The sequence below is a fragment of the Pinus tabuliformis genome, chromosome X, assembly GCF_031772625.1.
Source record: "Pinus tabuliformis cultivar Carrire ecotype Pingquan chromosome X, CPIR1, whole genome shotgun sequence".
In the NCBI taxonomy this organism is placed as follows: domain Eukaryota; kingdom Viridiplantae; phylum Streptophyta; class Pinopsida; order Pinales; family Pinaceae; genus Pinus; species Pinus tabuliformis.
Window position 1 is genome coordinate 133,806,916 of NC_142308.1, and position 19,557 is coordinate 133,826,472.

The window sequence follows — 19,557 nt, forward strand, 5'->3', positions numbered from 1 at the left end:
TTTTGACCTTTACAGGAGTACGCACCCACCCCTTTACAGACAGAGCGTACAAGTACGCAGGTATTATGAACTTGAGGTGCGTACACGCAGGTAAGGGTAAAAGAAACTGCGTAACTAGAGTTATATTGACTTTTAAGGACTTTCTCTCTTTCTGGGAGTTTGACATGAGGAGCAGGGGTATAAGACTTGCCAAGGAGGACAGTATGACAATTGATGGGGCCATACTGACTGCAAATAGTCATGCTGACAAATTTTAGTGTAACACCTATCAATAAACAAATATGCTCCTTTTCCTCCATGACTCAAATGTCCTCTTGGAGTGTGAACAAAATACAATCATAAGTAGCAAAGCTATCATGCCTTCTTTCAATCTTATATTCTTATAGAAAATAACAATCATTTCTACTCTTCAAGTGTAAGTCCTTTTCTAGTATGGTTTTACACATACCATAAACATCTCTCAATACCATTATATTAATCATATCATAGTATTCAAACAACGTATTTGACAGATTTTGTAATAGATTCTTTTTCTAAGTGTCTATTTCCCAACCTCTATATGGAGTCGTTTGGATAAGAAGTCAACTTACATGTTAAATTCCTTGTATACATGGAATAAAAAAGTGCTTTTGTAATATATTTGATTCTTGATACATGGAATAAGAGACTCACCGAAAGTTACTAAATTTAGAAGCTATTCCTATGAAGCTAAATATATAAATAATTTTAGTGTTATAAGCACAGAAAAAAAATATTAGAATAACATGTGAATTTTGTTGAACCCAATGAGATAACCTCTCAAACTCTTTTTAAACATAATGAAATGAATATAAAATAGGAAAAGGGTTCCCTTTCTCCATATCCAAGAAGGCTTCCTTGGATGGCTCCATTGAAATAACCCCACTCCCTTGACTTTCTAATGGGCGAATGGATGACTTTAATTTATTACATCCTTTAAAGTTTGACTTTGTAACTAGAAAGAAGTATCTCTACATTGGGAACGATATTGAAACTATAGGAAACATTAGTTAGTGGGTTCATATTACCATCATTCCATTTTCAGTATGAAGCTTTCCATTTCTTTGTACATCCACCTAGTATAAACATAAAATATCAACATATGAACTACACTTGCCTTCCATTCTTGATATGAAACATACTTACAAATCCCAAGTTTATTTTTATTTTTATATATTCTTTTAAATTAGAAAGTTGCTATTTATTGCTAGGCATGTGGAATACATATGAATTATATATAAAATATAAAAAATACATATCAAACTATTAAAAAATCTAAAAGTTCAAACACATTGTCATAAAAGTATTTTTTTTAATGAATGAGAATAATAAGGTATCATTTTTAATGTTAAATATCTAAAAATGGCTTTTAATTTAAAAATACATTTTGTTTAATATTATATTTTTATTCACTTTGTAATTAGTAGAATGGGGAACTATAACCATGATATGCAATAGTGCATGAAGCTACCCCTAATTCACTATAATCATTAAGGTGCATAGAGATGGATCTATCCCATTATAACCTCTAAGTCCTCCTAATATGGATATGAGTAAATAGGGATATTAACCTCATAATATTTTATATAAAAAGTTTTTATGAGTTTGAAAAGAAAACTACATTGTGGAGTAAAAAGGCATTTTTTTCTTATATCTTAAAAATATGTTTCTGAAGAAATTGTTTTAGAGATTTTAAAAGATGGTTTCTTCAAATTTTATATGTTTTAGTAATTTTATTAGATAGATTAATATATTTAGTTAAAAAGATTTATGATTCAACAAAATATTAATAAAACAATGATTTAAGTTGTAAATATATATATATATATATTAAATTCTTTTTAGGGAGAATATGAAACAAAAAGAGTTTCAAGCAATAGATATACTCTCACCTATTCCAAATTGTGACCTTGTAAGTTATTATCCATTGGGGAAAATGATAGTGTGAGAGAGACTAGCCAAAAATGATAATAGGGAAAGAAAATAAGATTATGGTGAAAGAAATGAAACAATATATTTTCATGACCCATTTTTCATAAGTGAAACACGTTACTCAAAGGTGTTATATATATGTTTTATAATATATTATAGTTATTGATTTAAAAAACAAGGATATTAATTGGCTTTAAATGTTTTAATAAAGATACAGATTGGTATTAAAATTTGTTATTTTTTCTATACAATAATGTTTAAGATATGTTTAGTTAATAACAATTATAATTATAAAATTATATTTAATTCATTTTATAGTCTTTTCAAAACTGTGTCAAAACATTGAAATGAAAATATTAAATATGTATTATAATTTATAATTTTCATAACCTATTATTATTATTTTTTAATTATTCTTCAAACAATTGTACTATCTTTATTATATTTAACTTTTAAATAGACACACCAAAAGTATCCTCCAAAAATCCTTTGATAGTTGGGGAAAAACTACAACTATTGCTGTGTTATAATAATTTAATACTTTATATATTGTTCGAGAGTCTTAGAAGAGGACACAAAATACCACTATTTCACCAGTATAGCCGAAGGAGGGGTATACAACCTTTTTTTAACCATATGTCATTCCTAAGTTTTCGTAAAAAAAAGATATTTTAGAAATATTTCTATCATGTTTGCTACATTAAACTTTTAAGTGGACCCACCAAATAATCCTCTAAGGATTGGGTAGAACCACGATGTTATGATATTCAGGATTGGGTAAAACCATACGGATGATATGCTATTCACGATTTAGTAATTTACACGTCATCCAAAAGCCTTAGGAAAAAAATACAAAAGCCCACCATAAACCCAAGGAAGCATATTAAAACATGACTCGTTCTTCTTTTTATCATATGTCATTCCCAAATTGATCTAAACATTAATCGAATCGATAGTAGCCAATAAGGGTAAGGTGAAAACTCTTAGAAAAGTTGGAACATCAGTCTAATAATTAGAGAGAAGAGAAGGTGATTGCTAATTTTTTCTAATTTCATATTGCCATGGATATAGTTGTATTATCCTCTAATTCACGATCTTCAAAACTATTTGAAACTTTGGTTGCTCCATTCTTTAGAGAGAGACTCTTGACATCACATGTAGCTTGTATGTCTCTTTCATAGGTGGACTATGACTCATTCCATATCTCTTTGGTTGTCTCACAATGGATTAGTTTCTAAATATTTGACTTGGACAACCCTCTCAAGATTTCCTCCATGACATGTTCATCAACCTCATTATTCGTTAATCCATTCTCCATGAATGCCCATACATTAAAATCAAGAGATTAAAAGAACATTATCATTCTTACCTTCTAAGTTGTATAAGTTTACCCATTCAAAAATCAAACTCTATGAGAGGTAATCTAGTCCTAGTTCTCCATGATCCTTGATCTTCCTCCCATTTGTTTAACCAATCTTGAAGGATCTTTGGATTTGACACCAATTGTTAGAAACAATGGATACCAGAATAATATTGAGGTGGGAAGGTGAATCAGCGGTATAACCACACTAAACAACTCTTGACAATTTATATTGTTCAATCACTTTAGCAACCACTCATGTAATTAGCATCATAACTTAGTTATGAAAAAAATAACATCATAAAAATTTTCATACACATGTGAAAGCCATATATAAGACATAAATATTCCTTTTATTTCTTTGGGAAATACAAGATTCAAATTGCTATTACATCATTACCCCACAAGCTTTCACTTCTCTGTAAATTGGCTACTAAAGAAGGGAACTTCTATCCCTACTTGTTTATCAACTTTCACTAAAAGGTGAAACATCCACTTCTCCTTTATTAGTCACTATTGAAAGCGACTATTTTCCCTCCTCGTCTATCATCCACACAAACAAGGGACTATTGCCCTCATTTATCAACCACTGTTGAAGGGCACTATTTCCCCTACAATGCATGCTACCACTTGCGAGCCCTGTTGATCCATATTTCATCCATTTTAAAACTCATATGAATAAGCCACTTTCTTTCATAAACAAATAAATTTATCTCTTCAATCACTCACCATACCCACCATTGAAACAGATTCAGAAATTTCTGAGAATTGAACAAATCACCAAACACACCAACAACATCAATCCTTTGTAATAACTAATTTCACCATAAAACATCTTTGTTGAATGAATTAAAACATTGTTTGGTAATTCATTCTTTGCCTTCTCAAATCCCTTTCTAACATCGAAATTAAAATTTGATTCGCCCCTAATGCATACTAACACTATTCACACCAGTAGAACCAACACAGTTAAACACACCTTCTAAATTCATAAGTGATTATAAAGGAATTTGCAATGAGATTTTTAGTTCCTTGGTATTTAGTTATCTTTAACTCCTTGCTTGCATGAATATTTATTTTTTTTCCTTTTTTCCTTCAATTATGTCATTTCAATGTGTTATTCAAGTCATCAATAATCTCTTACTTGTTTCTTGAATAAATTCTAAGTCAATATATTATTTTCCTTCATTTTGGTAAGTCACGAAATTTAGTAGGCATATTTCTAAATTTGGCTAGGCACCAAATTTATCGATTTTGGGAAATATATCACCAATTATATCCATTATTCTATTTGCATTACCAACTCGTTCACACCTTAATTTCCAGTTTTACTAGTGTTTTCGGTTTGGTGGTTTCACACCAAAGGTGGCATAAATGCCAACCTTAAGTGATGCCAACTCATTCATATAAAAGCCTTCAAATATTATTTTGAATGCACTGTCGAATATGCCTTAAGCACCAAAATTATGCTAAATTTCATTGCCAACTCGTTCATACTCAATCCGTCTAGCAAAGGCCCAATGCGCTTTTTGTATATAAAATATCACCAATTATAACTCCAATGTGTCAATTTTACCTTAATTCCCGAGGGAATATTTTATTTTACAATTTCTTTGTGCACTTTTCTTGGACTTTATTTTTTGTCCTTAGCTCTATATTTATTTGTGCTATGATCTTGGATAACATATCCTTGTGGGTCTTCCTTTCCTCTACATAAGCCATTCTCATTGGTCCTTGCACTCCATTTGTACATGTTGCCACACCCTGATGCTCTGTCAGCTCAGAGTAAACTTTGTCATGCTTTCTTGAAACCTTCCGAGGTCTGGGAAAAATTATTATGTGTCCCTATGGGAACCACTTCCACAGTGTGAATCAATCAATGAACAGTCGGGGTGATCTGTGTCTTACAGCTACCAAATACGCTCGAAACCTGGTTAACGTGGAGCTCTTCACTTGCATGACTTATAATTCCTTTCCAGGACGAACTTTTGGGGTGATGTCGTGATTACATCATAGATGTTACCACATGGTTCCATATAAGTGGTGGCATCTATCACTCATATTTGGTTCCTTCGATCAACTAAAAATTCCGAAAATGCATGCCATGTCTCCCACTATCTAACATCATGTTGATGTCATCTAAAACCAATAAAATATTCACACGCGTCTACCTTTTATCTATATATTCTATTATGAGTACGAATACAAGAGGGATTCTTGGGCCTTTGTTTTGAAACAATTTCTTTGTTAAAATTTTCATAGTAAAAGCCACTAGATTCAAGCTTATTACAATGTCAATTTTTGTGACTTTCTGTTTGCCTTTCTATTGGTCCTATGCTACTACTCTTCAACATATGCTTAACCTTACATCATCTCGTATGCATCTCCTTTGCACATACCTTAGCAGTTTCGAGGAAGTCCTTCCACAGTGACATGACTATGGGGAGCATTGCTGGAGATCTTCTATAAATTAGAGCCTTTACGTCCATTTTGTGGACTATGCACATTTTCTGAGTACATCATCCCAATTGTTCCTTTTGTACACAACTTTGATACCATACAAGGAACTGCAACCTATGTGAGTTCTATAGTGGGGACCTCCCATAACTATACTTTGTCATTCAAACTCCCACAACTATTACTAATTCCTCCCAGGATTACGTCATCCCACGCATTCCTTTTCTGTGTGACCTTGAACCATTGAGGGAAACTCTAGTTGGGATGAGTTGTTATAACGGTCTCTACCATTGGTTAATAAAAATGTTTTCACCATTGTACTATCAAGTCATGTCCTCCCAACTCCATGTTTAGCTACTCTTCCAACTATACCTAACTCGTAAATTGTCAACAACTAGCCATTGTTTCAACTTTAATTCTACACCTTGAATTTTGGGGTAAATAACTTTAATGGGTGATAACTTGTAATCTAAGAGGCTTTTAGCAAGCTTCCATGTACCACTAAAAATATCTTTTGAAGTCGGTTCCACGTGCACTTGAGTTGATGTGTTATTCTAGAAATGGTTCCAAATTATTTGTACCTTCACAATTCTTTTCAGTTGAGGTGATCTGTTATTCTAGAAATGGCTCCAAATTCTCTCTGCCTCCACAATTAATTTCCTTTTCCATACATGTGCTCATCTCAATTCTTCTTGCAATCTTCTCTGTTTTTTCCCTTTCACTACCTTTGATCTAGATAAATCACCATTCACATGTGACATCAATGACCTAATGGAAACATCTTTGTCAATACTTGTCCAACGTCCTTGTTATGCCAACAACACCTTTGACAATGGCAACATTTTCTAACAATCTACCATCATCTTCTTTGCCTTTCCCATCAACGATAACATATTTCTAACAAAATGTATAGTTTTAAAGAAAAATATAAAAATATAAAAAAATATAACATGTTTTAATTGCTTGATGAAGTGAACTACACTAGGGACTAAAACTACATTATATATATATATATATATATTTTTTTTTCTTTGCAAAATTCTTTAAACTATTCAAAAGTTGTTTTTTGGCATTTTATATATCTTACTAAATTAATTTGTAGATTTAGTTAAAAAAAAAATGTAGTTTGAAGAATTATTCATAATATATATATATATATGGTACACCCTAGCAAAGCTTCAATGGTTATGCTCTCATGTAGCCTACCATGGATTCTTTCTCATCCCAAGTGAATTCGTTTTAAGCCTTTGTTGGAGAAAAGGGTAATGTGGAGAGCTCGAGGAAAATGGTAACATGCAGAGAAAGGAAAAGAGGGTTGTGGTAAAAGAAATGAAATATGATATTCTTAGGTACTTAGTTCTTAGAAAGTACAACTAATATCACTTAATGGACTTATATATATGTTCTCTATAATATATTAATTAAAATTACATATAGTAATGAGTTTGCAAATTAATTTTAAAATTTAAAAACAATGAAAATGTAAAACGTATTTCATTAATAACAAATATAATGATAAACCCATATTTAATTAACAAATAGAATATACTATAATATTTTTAACATATATGTTAAAGATAAGGATAATGGAATTGGTTGTTATAGTGATTATGTACTTATTAACTAATGAAGAAAATATATTAAGTTAATTAATTTTCTAGTAATTTCTATAAGTAATATAAGTTTTTTCTTTCTCAATTAAAATTATTATAAAAATATTTATAACTTCTTTATTATATTTATCCTCTTATTTGACATTGCAATATTCTAATTCCCATCATTTTTAATTATTTCATAGATAGAAATACATTAAACTTTGCAATTTTTTTTACACCTACATATGAGGTTGGAGATGTATAAACATAAAATATGAACATATGAACTATGCTTTCCTTCCATTCATGATATGAAACATACATAAAAATCCCATGTTTATGTTTTTTTTTACATAGTTTCTTAAATTAGAACCTTGCTATTTATTGGTGGATATATAAAATACAAATCAATTATATATAAAATTGAAAAGAAAAATATCAAAATATTAAAAAAAAAAAAAAAAAAAAAAAAAAACTAAAAGGTACAAATACATTGTCATAAAAGTAAATTTGTTGAAATGAATGAAAATGGTAAGGCATCATTGTTAATGTTGAAGATATCAAAATCGCTTTGAATTTAAAATTGCATTTTATTTACTTTATTATTAGTAGAATGGAGAACTATAAACACCATATGCAATAGGTGCATGAAGCTACCCCTAATTAGCTACAACCATTAAGGTGCACTAAGATGACTCTAACCCATTATAACCTCTAAGTGCACTAAGATGTCCTCAAACACATTATAACTACTAGGTGCACCAAGTTGCTCCTAATATGGATGTGAGTAAATAGGGAGATTAAGCTCAGAATATTAATTTAATACTTTATCTATTGTCTAAGAGTCTTAGAAAAGAACACAAAAGCCCACTATTTCACCAGTATAAATTGAGGAAGAGTATAAAACCACCTTTCTCACCATCTATGATTATTAAATTTTCATAAAAATAAATTATTTTAAAAATATTTTTATCATCTTTATTATATTAAACCTTCTTTTAACATGAACACCCCAAAAAAAACCTCAAAGTATTGGGTAAAACTGCACCGATCCTATGATATTCACGATTTAATAGTTGACACGTCGTCCCAAAGCCTTAGAAAAGCCCACCATTTGAAAGACGTGCCCAAGAGGGACAGCGAAGCGTATTAAAACATGATCCATTCTTCTTTTTATCTTATCATATGTTTTTCCCAAATTGATCTAAACTTTAATAGAATCGGTAGCAACAGATAAGGCGAAGGTGAAAACTGTGAGCAAAGTTGGAACCTCAGTCTAATATTTGGCATGGCGAGGTGAGGCGAGGAGAGAAGAGAAGGCAAGGCCACTGTTACTGTTTTCTAATTTCAGAGTGAAGAGAACAGAAGGCGAGTGTTGCTACTGTTTTCTAATTTCAGAGTGAGTGCCATGGATCGTTATGTTATTGTTGAGGAGTTGGGAAAAGGAAGTCATGGAACCGTTTGGAAGGCAGTGGATAAGGTTACAGGCGAATTTTGGGCCATCGAGAGAATCAACGGAAACTTCTCTAGATATGAGGATTGCGCAGAGGTGAATTGTTTAGCAGATTTGAGGTTTCATCCCAACATACTTTACCTGCATGATATCATATTGGAGGGCACCACGTTGTACGCGGTGCTTGAGCTGATGGACTGTGATATGTCAGAGCTCCAGAGAAGAGGGAGAGGTTGTTCGTTCTCTGAGGACGAGGTGTGAAGCTTTTGCTTCCAGATCTTGAAAGGGCTTCAAAGCATGTCTTATGAAAGATATTGTCACAGGGACCTGAAACCACCAAATTTATTAGTGAGGGGAGGTATGTCTATTAAAATTGTTGATTTCGGGTTGGCTACTAGAATATGGAATAATAAGCCACTGGAATCATATGTTGGGACACACCCATATCGAGCACCCAAACTTTTGCTTGGATCCACTGAATATGGTTTGTCAAATGACATTTGGGCAATGGGTGTTATCATGGCGGAGCTGTTCACTGGTTATCCAATATTTACAGGCTCTAGCGCGCTACATCAGTTGCATAACATTTGATCTCTCATTGGTTCTCCTAATACCTGTTGGAAATTTCTGTTCATTTCAAACAAAATACTGAACAAGGCATAACAATGCTCTGATACTACTGTTGGGAATTTTTCTGGTAAATTCAAAAAAAAAAATAACTGAACACAGAAACAATGCTCTGTTTCTGCCACAGGATCTTTAACATAGCGAAACAAAAAAAAATCTGAGCAGACAGAGTTTTCCACTCACAAATCAAACTTGTAATCATAAATAAAATGCCTGATACAAACTTCTTCCTCTTACAGAGGGATTACACAGCTGCTGTTACAAAAGAGTCTTCCTCTTAACAGAGGGATTTCACCAGCACTGCTTTTACAAAAACATCTTCCTCACACAGAAGGATTCTCCAACTGCTGTTACAAAAAACATCTTCCTCACAAAGAGGGATTCACCAGAGATTGTGCTGAAGAGCATCTTCCTCTTGACAGAGGGATTCACCAGTATATGTTGAAAAGCATCTCCCTCTTGACAGAGGGATTCACCAAAAGGTTGTGCTGAAGAGCACCTTCCTCTTTAACAGAGGGATTCACCAAGAGACTGTGCTGAAGAGAACCTTCCTCTTTAACAGAGGGATTCACCAAAACTTCACTTCCTCTCACAGAGTGATTACAACCAGATACTGCTTTAGATGCAGTTCCAAAACAACAACAAAAAAATATTACTCTGTTTGCCTCCTAAGATTTTACACTGCTCTGTGTAAAAATCTCATTTACATTTACTGCTGTAAAAACAGACTTTTACATATACTGTTGTAGAAACAATTTCTTTCACATTTTACTTTCAACAATAAAAATTCCTTTACACTGCTGCGCATTCCATTGTTGTTTTTCACCCAACAACAAAACTTACATATGCAAAAATCAACATATACATACCATACGAACTGCTGCGTATATATATATATATATATATATATATATATATATATATATATATATATATATATATATATATATATATATATATATATATATATATATATATATATATATATATATATATATATATATATATATATATTCTTTTGTTTTCACTCAACAAAAAAAAAAAAACCCTCATTTCCTTATGCACTGTTGTGCATGCCTCCTTTCTCATGCTTCCCCTATTCTATGTTCTTCTACACACTGCTGTGCGTTTTTCATTTCCTCACACTGTTGTGCCCTTACCCTCACTCATTACCTCATTGGCTCACAGCTCGCTTCCCTTCGTTAGAGAAACAAACCACAACACATTTCAACCTCTCGGTTGTTTCTTTATATTTCGCACTACTATGCATTATTCACCTTTTCATCATTCAATGGTCAACTCGTTCCTTTTTTTTTATTAACACCTTGCACTGCTGTGCAAACCAAAGCTCTCTTTCTTTTATGAAAGTCAACAGGGACAAAAAGCCATATCATATACATATCATATATGTTAAACAAATAATAATACATGTCATAAAAACTTAAGTGTTTTACCAACCATCTACGAACCACGTTTAAGTTTCATTTAATTTCCTTGCTGACAGAACCAGCGGTCAAACTGAAACTTCACGCAATGTCCATACCCTGCAGACCTGTACGCAGCTTCGGCTTTGATCAACGGTGGACAAGACTGCTTTCAATCGGACGGTTGACGGCGACTTCGGGAGGCCCTTTCATGCTGAAAGTTACATTCCGATGGAGCTTCATGGGAAAACATGCAATGGACGCATGGAAGCATTTCATTGCATCGGAGTGGATTGTCCGGAAACCGCTTGCTGACCAAAAGCAGTCCGATATGTGTCAGTGGTTTTCCTGAGCTGTTTTGATGGCAGATTCCGGCTGATGACTGCCCTGCCGTTGCTATCCCTGCACAGCAGTTGGAATTAATATTCCAACACTCCCCTTTAATTTCAACTGCTGGGCGTTTAGTCATACCCATACACTTCATCAAAAATTCAAAACTTTTCTGATCCAATGGTTTGGTCAATGTATACGCTACCTGCTCCTTCTCTGCTCTCATGGGAGTTTTAATTTCATATTTCTTCCCTATAAGAAGATCCATATGATAGAGTTCTACCAGGGTCTTCATCAAATCTTCAATCTCTTCTTCTGTCATGTTGATAAGGGTGTTGGCAGTGAAGCCCATCTCAACCATCTTGGCAAGAGTTACATATCGAACTCCATATTCTTTAAACAGATCTTCAAGGAACTTTAATTCCTTTCTCCCATTCATGGGTTCTGCCCATTTCCTATCTTTAACTCCATCTTTTAAATGAACAGGGTCATTAACATGACTAGATAAAGCAAACAAAGAGTTCATACCTTCATTTGTTGCCTCTTGTTCATTTCTCCTCAAGGGTGTCTCTTTCTGCCCTTGCGTTGGCACTGTTGTTTGGGGATGTACTTCAGCCATCTCCTCATCATCTTCATTATGAGTCAAACAATTTTTATCATTCACTGTTTTCTCTAAGCTTTCATCACAAGCTTTCTCCTCAATGAACTGAGGTTTTGCTGTCTTTACTTTCTCCATGTCTTGATAGGCTATCTTGAGAGTTTCCCGTGCTTCTTTGGATGTCTTAGCTGCTACTATCCTTGGAAACACACTCTCATCCACTGCTCGATACAAGAAGTAGAGGGCCTTAGCATCCTCCTTCTTATAGTTCTTCAACAACTCTTTCTCTGCCTGAGTTAAGCTATTAAACTCATCATCATTTGCTGGTTTTTCAAAACCATCTTCAACAAATTCCCATAAATCTTCTGAGAACAGAAAAGCTCTCATAAATATTGCCCAATAGTCATAGTTCTTTTCATTTAATAGTGGGAGCTGAGTATTAAACATACCCACGCTAGTGCTGGCGCTAGCCATTTCTTGCACTTTAAACTATGCTTCAAATACTTGATTGTATTTAAAATAACTCACTGTTTCTTCAACAGTAACTCAAAAACTTGACTTGAGAAATACCTGGATTCTTTTTCCTGAGACTTCACTCTGCTGGAGAAGCTGCTGCACCAAAAAACTCCTTCCTTCAGCTTCTTTGACAATTCAAAGAGCCTGGATCAGCTCTAATACAATGTTGGAAATTTCTGTTGATTTCAAACAAAATACTGAATAGAGCATAACAATGCTCTAATACCACTGTTGGGATTTTTTCTGGTAAAATTCAAAAAACAAAATAACTGAACACAGAGACAATGCTCTGTTTCTGCCACAGGATCTTTAACACAGCGGAACAAAAAAATTTTGAGCAGACAGAGTTTTCCACACACAAATCAAACTTGTAATCATAAATAAAATGCCTGATACAAACTTCTTCCTCTTACAGAGGGCTTACACAGCTGCTGTTACAAAAGAGTCTTCCTCTTAACAGAGGGATTTCACCAACACTGCTTTTACAAAAACATCTTCCTCACACATAGGGATTCTCCAACTGCTGTTACAAAAAACATCTTCCTCACACAGAAGGATTCACCAAAGATTATGTTGAAGAGCATCTTCCTCTTAACAGAGGGATTCACCAGTATATGGTGAAAAGCATCTTCCTCTTGACAGAAGGATTCACCAAAAGACTGTGTTGAAGAGCACCTTCCTCCTTAACAGAGAGATTCACCAAGAGACTATGCTGAAGAGCACCTTCCTCTTTAACAGAGAGATTCACCAAAACTTCACTTCCTCTCACATAGTGATTACAACCAGATATTGCTTTAGATGCAGTTCCAAAACAACAAAAAAAAATATTACTCTGTTTTCCTCCTGAGATTTTACACTGCTGTGTGTAAAAATCTCATTTACATTTACTGTTGTAAAAACAGACTTTTACATATACTGTTGTAGAAACAATTTCTTTCACATTTTACTTTCAACAATAAAAAATATTTTACACTGCTGCGCATTCCATTGTCGTTTTTCACCCAACAACAAAATTTACATATGCAAAAATCAACATATACATACCATACGAACTGTTGAGTATATATATATTCTTTTGTTTTCACTCAACAAAAAAAACAACCCTTATTTCCTTATGCACTGTTGTGCATGCCTCCTTTCTCACGCTGCCCTTACTCTATGTTCTTCTACGCACTTTTCATTTCCTCACACTGTTGTGCCCTTACCCTCACTCATTACCTCATTGGCTCATAGCTCGCTTCCCTTCGTTAGAGCAACCAACCACAATACATTTCAACCTCTCGGTTGTTTCTTTATATTTCGCACTACTGTGCGTTATTCACCTTTTCATCATTCAATGGTCAACTCGTTCTTTTCTTTTATTAACACCTTGCACTGCTGTGCAAACCAAAGTTCTCTTTCTTTTATGAAAGTCAACAGGGACAAAAAACCATATCGTATACATATCATATATGTTAAACAAATAATAATACATGCCGTAAAAACTTAAGTGTTTTACCAACCATCTACGAACCACGTTTAAGTTTCATTTAATTCCCTTGCTGACAGAACCGGCGGTCAAACTGAAACTTCAAGCAATGTCCATAACCTGCAGACCTGTATGCAGCTTCAGCTTTGATCAACGGTGGACAAAACAGCTTTCAATCGGACAGTTGACGGCGATTTCGGGAGGCCCTTTCATGTTGAACGTTACGTTCCGATGGAGCTGCACGGGAAAACATGCAATGGACGCGTGGAAGCATTTCATTGCATCGAGTGGATTGTCCGGAAACCGCTTGCTAACCAAAAGCGGTCCGATATGTGTCAGTGGTTTTGCTGACCTGTTTTGATGGCGGATTCTGGCTGATGACTGCCCTGCCGTTGCTATCCCTGCACAACAGTTGGAATTAATATTCCAACAATACCCGAAGTTGGCGTGAGGGGTTACTACATGCCGACTTAAAGGGTTACAGCTTTTCAGAAGAGTTTGGAAATGTTGATTCCACTAAACAATTGTCGTCTCTTCTACGGACAGCAAGTGTCGAGCCCATTGATCTCATAAACAGTTTGTTGTCGTGGGATCGGAAAAGAAGGCCCATACCTAAGGAAGCACTGCAGCATCCATTTTTCTATGCCTCCTCATGTATATTCCAACCTATTCCTCTCTTGACAAACCGCGAGAATCCTATTGGTCATACAGTTCTGTCATCTCATTTAAAAGGAAGAAGCTGCCATTCTTATTCTTATTTTATTGAACATGTTACATTTACAGAAGAAGGTACATTGCAGATTAATCCAATTGTTGCAGCAGGAGTGGAGCAACAAATACCATTTGAATATGCCAATCACGACGGTGGCAACAACAGAGAAATTCCAACCTATTCCTCCTGTTACGACATGAAATTCCAACCTATTCCTCTCTTGCCAAATCACGAGAATCCTATTGGTCATACACTTCTATCATTTGAATTAAAAGGGAGAAGCTGCAGCAGTTATTTTTCTTATTTTGTTGAACAGGTTGGATTTACAGGAGAAGGTACATTGCAGAATAATCCATTAAGGGCCGAAGGCGGAGTGGAGCAACCGATAGAATTTGAATATGCCAATCACGACGACGGTGGCAACAGCAAACCAACAGTGGACATGTTTAGGTCGAGTTATTTAGTTTGGCAAAAGAAAAGTTACCTGGGCTCATATAAAATTCATGCCTCTTCTTCACTTCAAAATCTGCCATCACGCCCATTTCTGGGAATGGGCCCTAAGCTCATGCTTAATCCAACCCCAGTAAACCCTCCGGATAATGGTAATCACGAAGATGGCAACAAACCCTGATCACTGGACCAATTGAGGTTGAATTCTGAACATTCAATTGGCCAACAACGTAATTATGTGGGGTCACATGAAATTCCTGCATCTGTGTCAATAGAAAACCTGCCAGCATACCAGTTTCCAGAAAATCTGCGAGTATACCCGTTTCCAGGTATGGGCCCGAAGCTGTTTAATCCATGAAGAATGTCAGTTGACGATGATGAGATAATCTAATCCGCAGTTAGGGTGTGGTGATTAGAGGATGGTAGTAATGCATCGACTGTTCAAATCTGTTCAAACCTTCCGTTAAGAAAGATGAGCTCTCAAATTGTATGAGCTCCCAAGATGGGATATCTTCATTGCGATTGTGCTTTCGGGCACCCCATCCTGTCCGCAAACGGGCCATAAATGAATTTGTCCTTATAATTCCTTAAAATGTAAACATTGCATTGTTGTTCAAATGTTGATTTCACAGTTTAATATAAATGGACAATAATAAACGTAAACCCTCTTCCGAATGCAGATTCAACATTCATCTCCCTGAATCGTCTCATAATTTACAATAGCAAGAAGCTGTGTCTCATAATTTACAATAGCAAGAAGCTGTAGTGATCCATATGTTTTCACAGTGGCAACTACCCTTCTCGATGGACGTTAATATTTAGCTACACAGTAACGATGTTAATTAAACCCATGGAGAAGATTAATACTCCGGTGGGGTGATCATGATCTTGTGCAAAATATATCAATGTTCTTCCCACCGCGAAATTCTTATGTAAAATATGTCATCCCATCTTAACTTAATTATGGTAGTAAATAAATTCACAACATAATAGTGAGTACAAGTCATGTTTTTTATTTTATAATTTATAATATTAAAATTACAATAATAATTTTAATGTTAAAAATGAAATTTTAATACTTTTTGTGTTACTAAATTTTATGTAGTTCAATAATGTTACATTTAATAATAAAAGAATTATATTTACAATAACAAATTAAAAATAGTAATGGTAAAAAAATATTGGAAAAAAATTATTCAATGTATATTTTAATTTTACATCAAATTTATTGTGAAGACCCTTCATAGAAGATGCATCTCTTAGGTGCTTGAAGATGTGTGAACCTACCTTTCCAGCTTCATCTTTCCTTCCCTTTCTCGCAACAAAGTCAACTATATTCCTTTCCTTCGTTGTTTGAGGCATACATCCAAGTCCCCTTTGCTCCACATAATCATGCTTCACATTCGCATCCTTTGGATACAAAGCCATCAAAGATATTCTTGTTCTTATACCAAGCAACTCCTCCTATTCATCGGAACCACCATAGTTTGTCTACGAGTTTTAATCAACAGAATATCCGTGTCCACCATCGGTATGTCTTGTGCAGCTTTCAGTAAATCTTTCCCTAGCACCATAATATGACCATCCAAGTCAGTCACCCTCAAGTCCAACTTCCGACACCATGAACCCACTCTTACCCAAGTGTCTTTCAAAATACCTATCACAGCTTTCATGGTAGAGTTCAATGCTTTGAAAGCAATCCACTCTCTCCCCACTTCAGCTTTCTTCCCAAAAGATGTTGTTGCTTTCTTGCTAAGGAAGCTATGAGTGGCCCCTGTGTCCACCAATGCAGCAAACTTCTTGCCATGTATGGTTTCCAGCATAAAACTCAACCTAAGGAATTTCCATCCTCTCTAGGCTTGATCTTGCATCTTATCTCTACAACCTTCTTCAATAACTCGACCTCAGAAGACTCTTTCGACTTATGTTTCAACTTATGTTTCGACCTGACTTCCTTCTTAAGGTAATTCAGCTCCCTATTCAGCTCATCTAAGCAATTCAATCCTGGCTTAGCTTGAGCTCCATCAAGCTTCTCCTACATCGCTTTCTACTTAAGTGCACCTACTTGGCACATATTGACTTCTTCCACTCGAAGTGACCCAATCTTTCGAACATATTCTTTCATGTCTAGGTGATAGTCCCCAAGTCTCTCAATGTAATCGAGGTCATCCTACTCTATCACAATGGGATTTCTATCAAGAAAATCCCTCTTAATGTCGTCCTCAAGTCCCTTGACGTTTGCATGCAACATGGTTCTTTTCTCCCTTAGTCGAACTTGTTCATCCATGAGTTCTTGGAGTCTTCGATCACCCTGTCTCATTAAGTTCATTGAGTTCAACAGCCCTTCCATGAAGATTACCCAAGTCCTTCCACTATCTTGTCCCCCATGTGTATCAAGAGTTCCCACTCTTGCACAAGAGCTTCATCGCATTTATGCATCTCATCCTTTAAAAAATATGTCTTGTCTTCAATTTTTTGAAATGCTCTTTCGACCATCTTCATCTATTAGGAAAGTCTCCAATACCTTCTTTACCCTCAATGGCCATTAAGCTTCAAACCCCAATACCAACTGCTACCAATAGATATCAACTATCATGAAGTATCCACTTCAATATTTAAGGCTTCTTAACACCAACTCTCATGAAGTGCAGTTGTATCACTTCCTTCTCCAAATCTCGATTCGCCTGAATCAAGATCTGATACCACTATCACACCCCTATCCTACTGGACATCTTCCAACCATGCATAGGCAGGTGCGCCACCACTACCCACTTTTATTTCACCAATACTTATAAGTATGGGATAGGCCTAACATTCAACACTTAGTTAGTTTTCTTCAATTCTACTAAGCATTCATCATTTTACACAACGGAATTAACATTCATCATTATCATCATATAGATATGCATAGCGGAAATACTTTCTTTTAATGGGAGGGGTAACTCCCAGATTAGAGTCTTCCCAATAATAATAATCCAGTGTTTTACAAATACAATTACATGTTTAACCTTTGCTAAGAAACCCCAATTTTCACCTTGACAAAGCTTTCCAATTTTCAACAACTAAGCCTACTCATGTTGGGTCGCCCACCTCACTAGGCTGGGTCGCCCTTCCGCTCAGCAGCGCCCACTTTCGTCGTTCAGGACTTCCCACATTCATTGGGTCATGCAGCTCATCACCGGGTAGAGGCGCCCACCCCGTCGGGTCGGGTGGCCCTCCACAGCTTGTCGCAGCTCACCGTCAAGCAAAGGTGCCCACCCCACCAGGTTGGGTCACCCTCCACAACTCGACACTCTCCATAGCTCATCACACCTCCGCTCTCCATAACTCATCCACACCGCAGAACTTTTGCACTCGTCCGTGGGAAAGAGCACCCACCCCCTCGGGTCACCTTTTGCAACTCGTCCGTCGGGCAAGAGCGCCCACCCCGTCGGGTCACCTTTTGTAACTCGTCCATCGGGAAAGAGCACCCATTGTTCAACTGGCCCAACCGCAGAATTGTCTGCACACCATGCAAACCCACCCAGAACAATTCACTCAAACTCTTGCAGCTTGTTTCCTTCCAGTATCGGCTCGATACTATAGCCCTCACTCTGCCTACACCTTGCTTGTGCTTATATTGCTTGTCCTTTTCTCACCCAAGTTTTGTTCCACATTTGTTCGCTTGAACTTCGATGATCCTTCCTCCACAAAATGGCCACTCATATATATATGTGTCCTCCATGGTTAAGGTGGGTCGGTCAACCACACAAATCTACCCATGAAAATGCCAAGTAATGCATCGGCCCACCAACTCGTTTGTTCCGCACGTCAGCCCGCCAACTTGTCTGCTTCGCACATTGGCCCCCCAACTCGTCACGTGCGCTCATACTTAGTTGATTTTCCCAATCTCAATTTTTTGACTCTCCAAGTAATTGCTCAAACCTTCACAACTTTTAATGGCACAACTCGTCATTGCACACTCATCAAGGCATGTTTAACTGAACGCACCCGCTTGTCATCGCAAACTCAAATCATCACACATAACCGAAGTTTGTCTCCCATCGATGCTCATCCCACATTTGAGCATGCCTCAGCTCGTGCTCTTGACAGGGACAGAGGTGGTGTACATTGATGTAATTATCATTTAAACTACCTTTTGGAGCTGCCCTCTGACTTGCACCCCAATCGGGGGCATTTATTAACCACATTAAATCCCATTTACCTATTTAATTGACCTTGTCTAATGCCAATATTCTAGTTATAGATTTGACTCTTCTATGAATTAATAAGGCCTTAGGTCTTACATTATATGTTTTTTTATGAAATTTATTTATATTATTAATTATAAATAGGTATTAAAATCAATACTACAAAATACATTACTAAGAAATTATGAGTTATATTATATTTTTCCTCGACGAAGAAATGAATATTCAATATGTTTAGGGCCTAGGGGTTTCTTAAAATAATCACGCCGAATATTTAGCTTTGTGGATTTGGATCTCTACAAGGTAATTCATCACCTAATGGTTTTTGCGGATTCAATGATTCTTATTCAGCATGTGAGTAAATTGAAAGGGAATTCTAAGCGGATCTTAGCCCCTATTCTACATTGAGTCAAGCTTCTATTGGTTA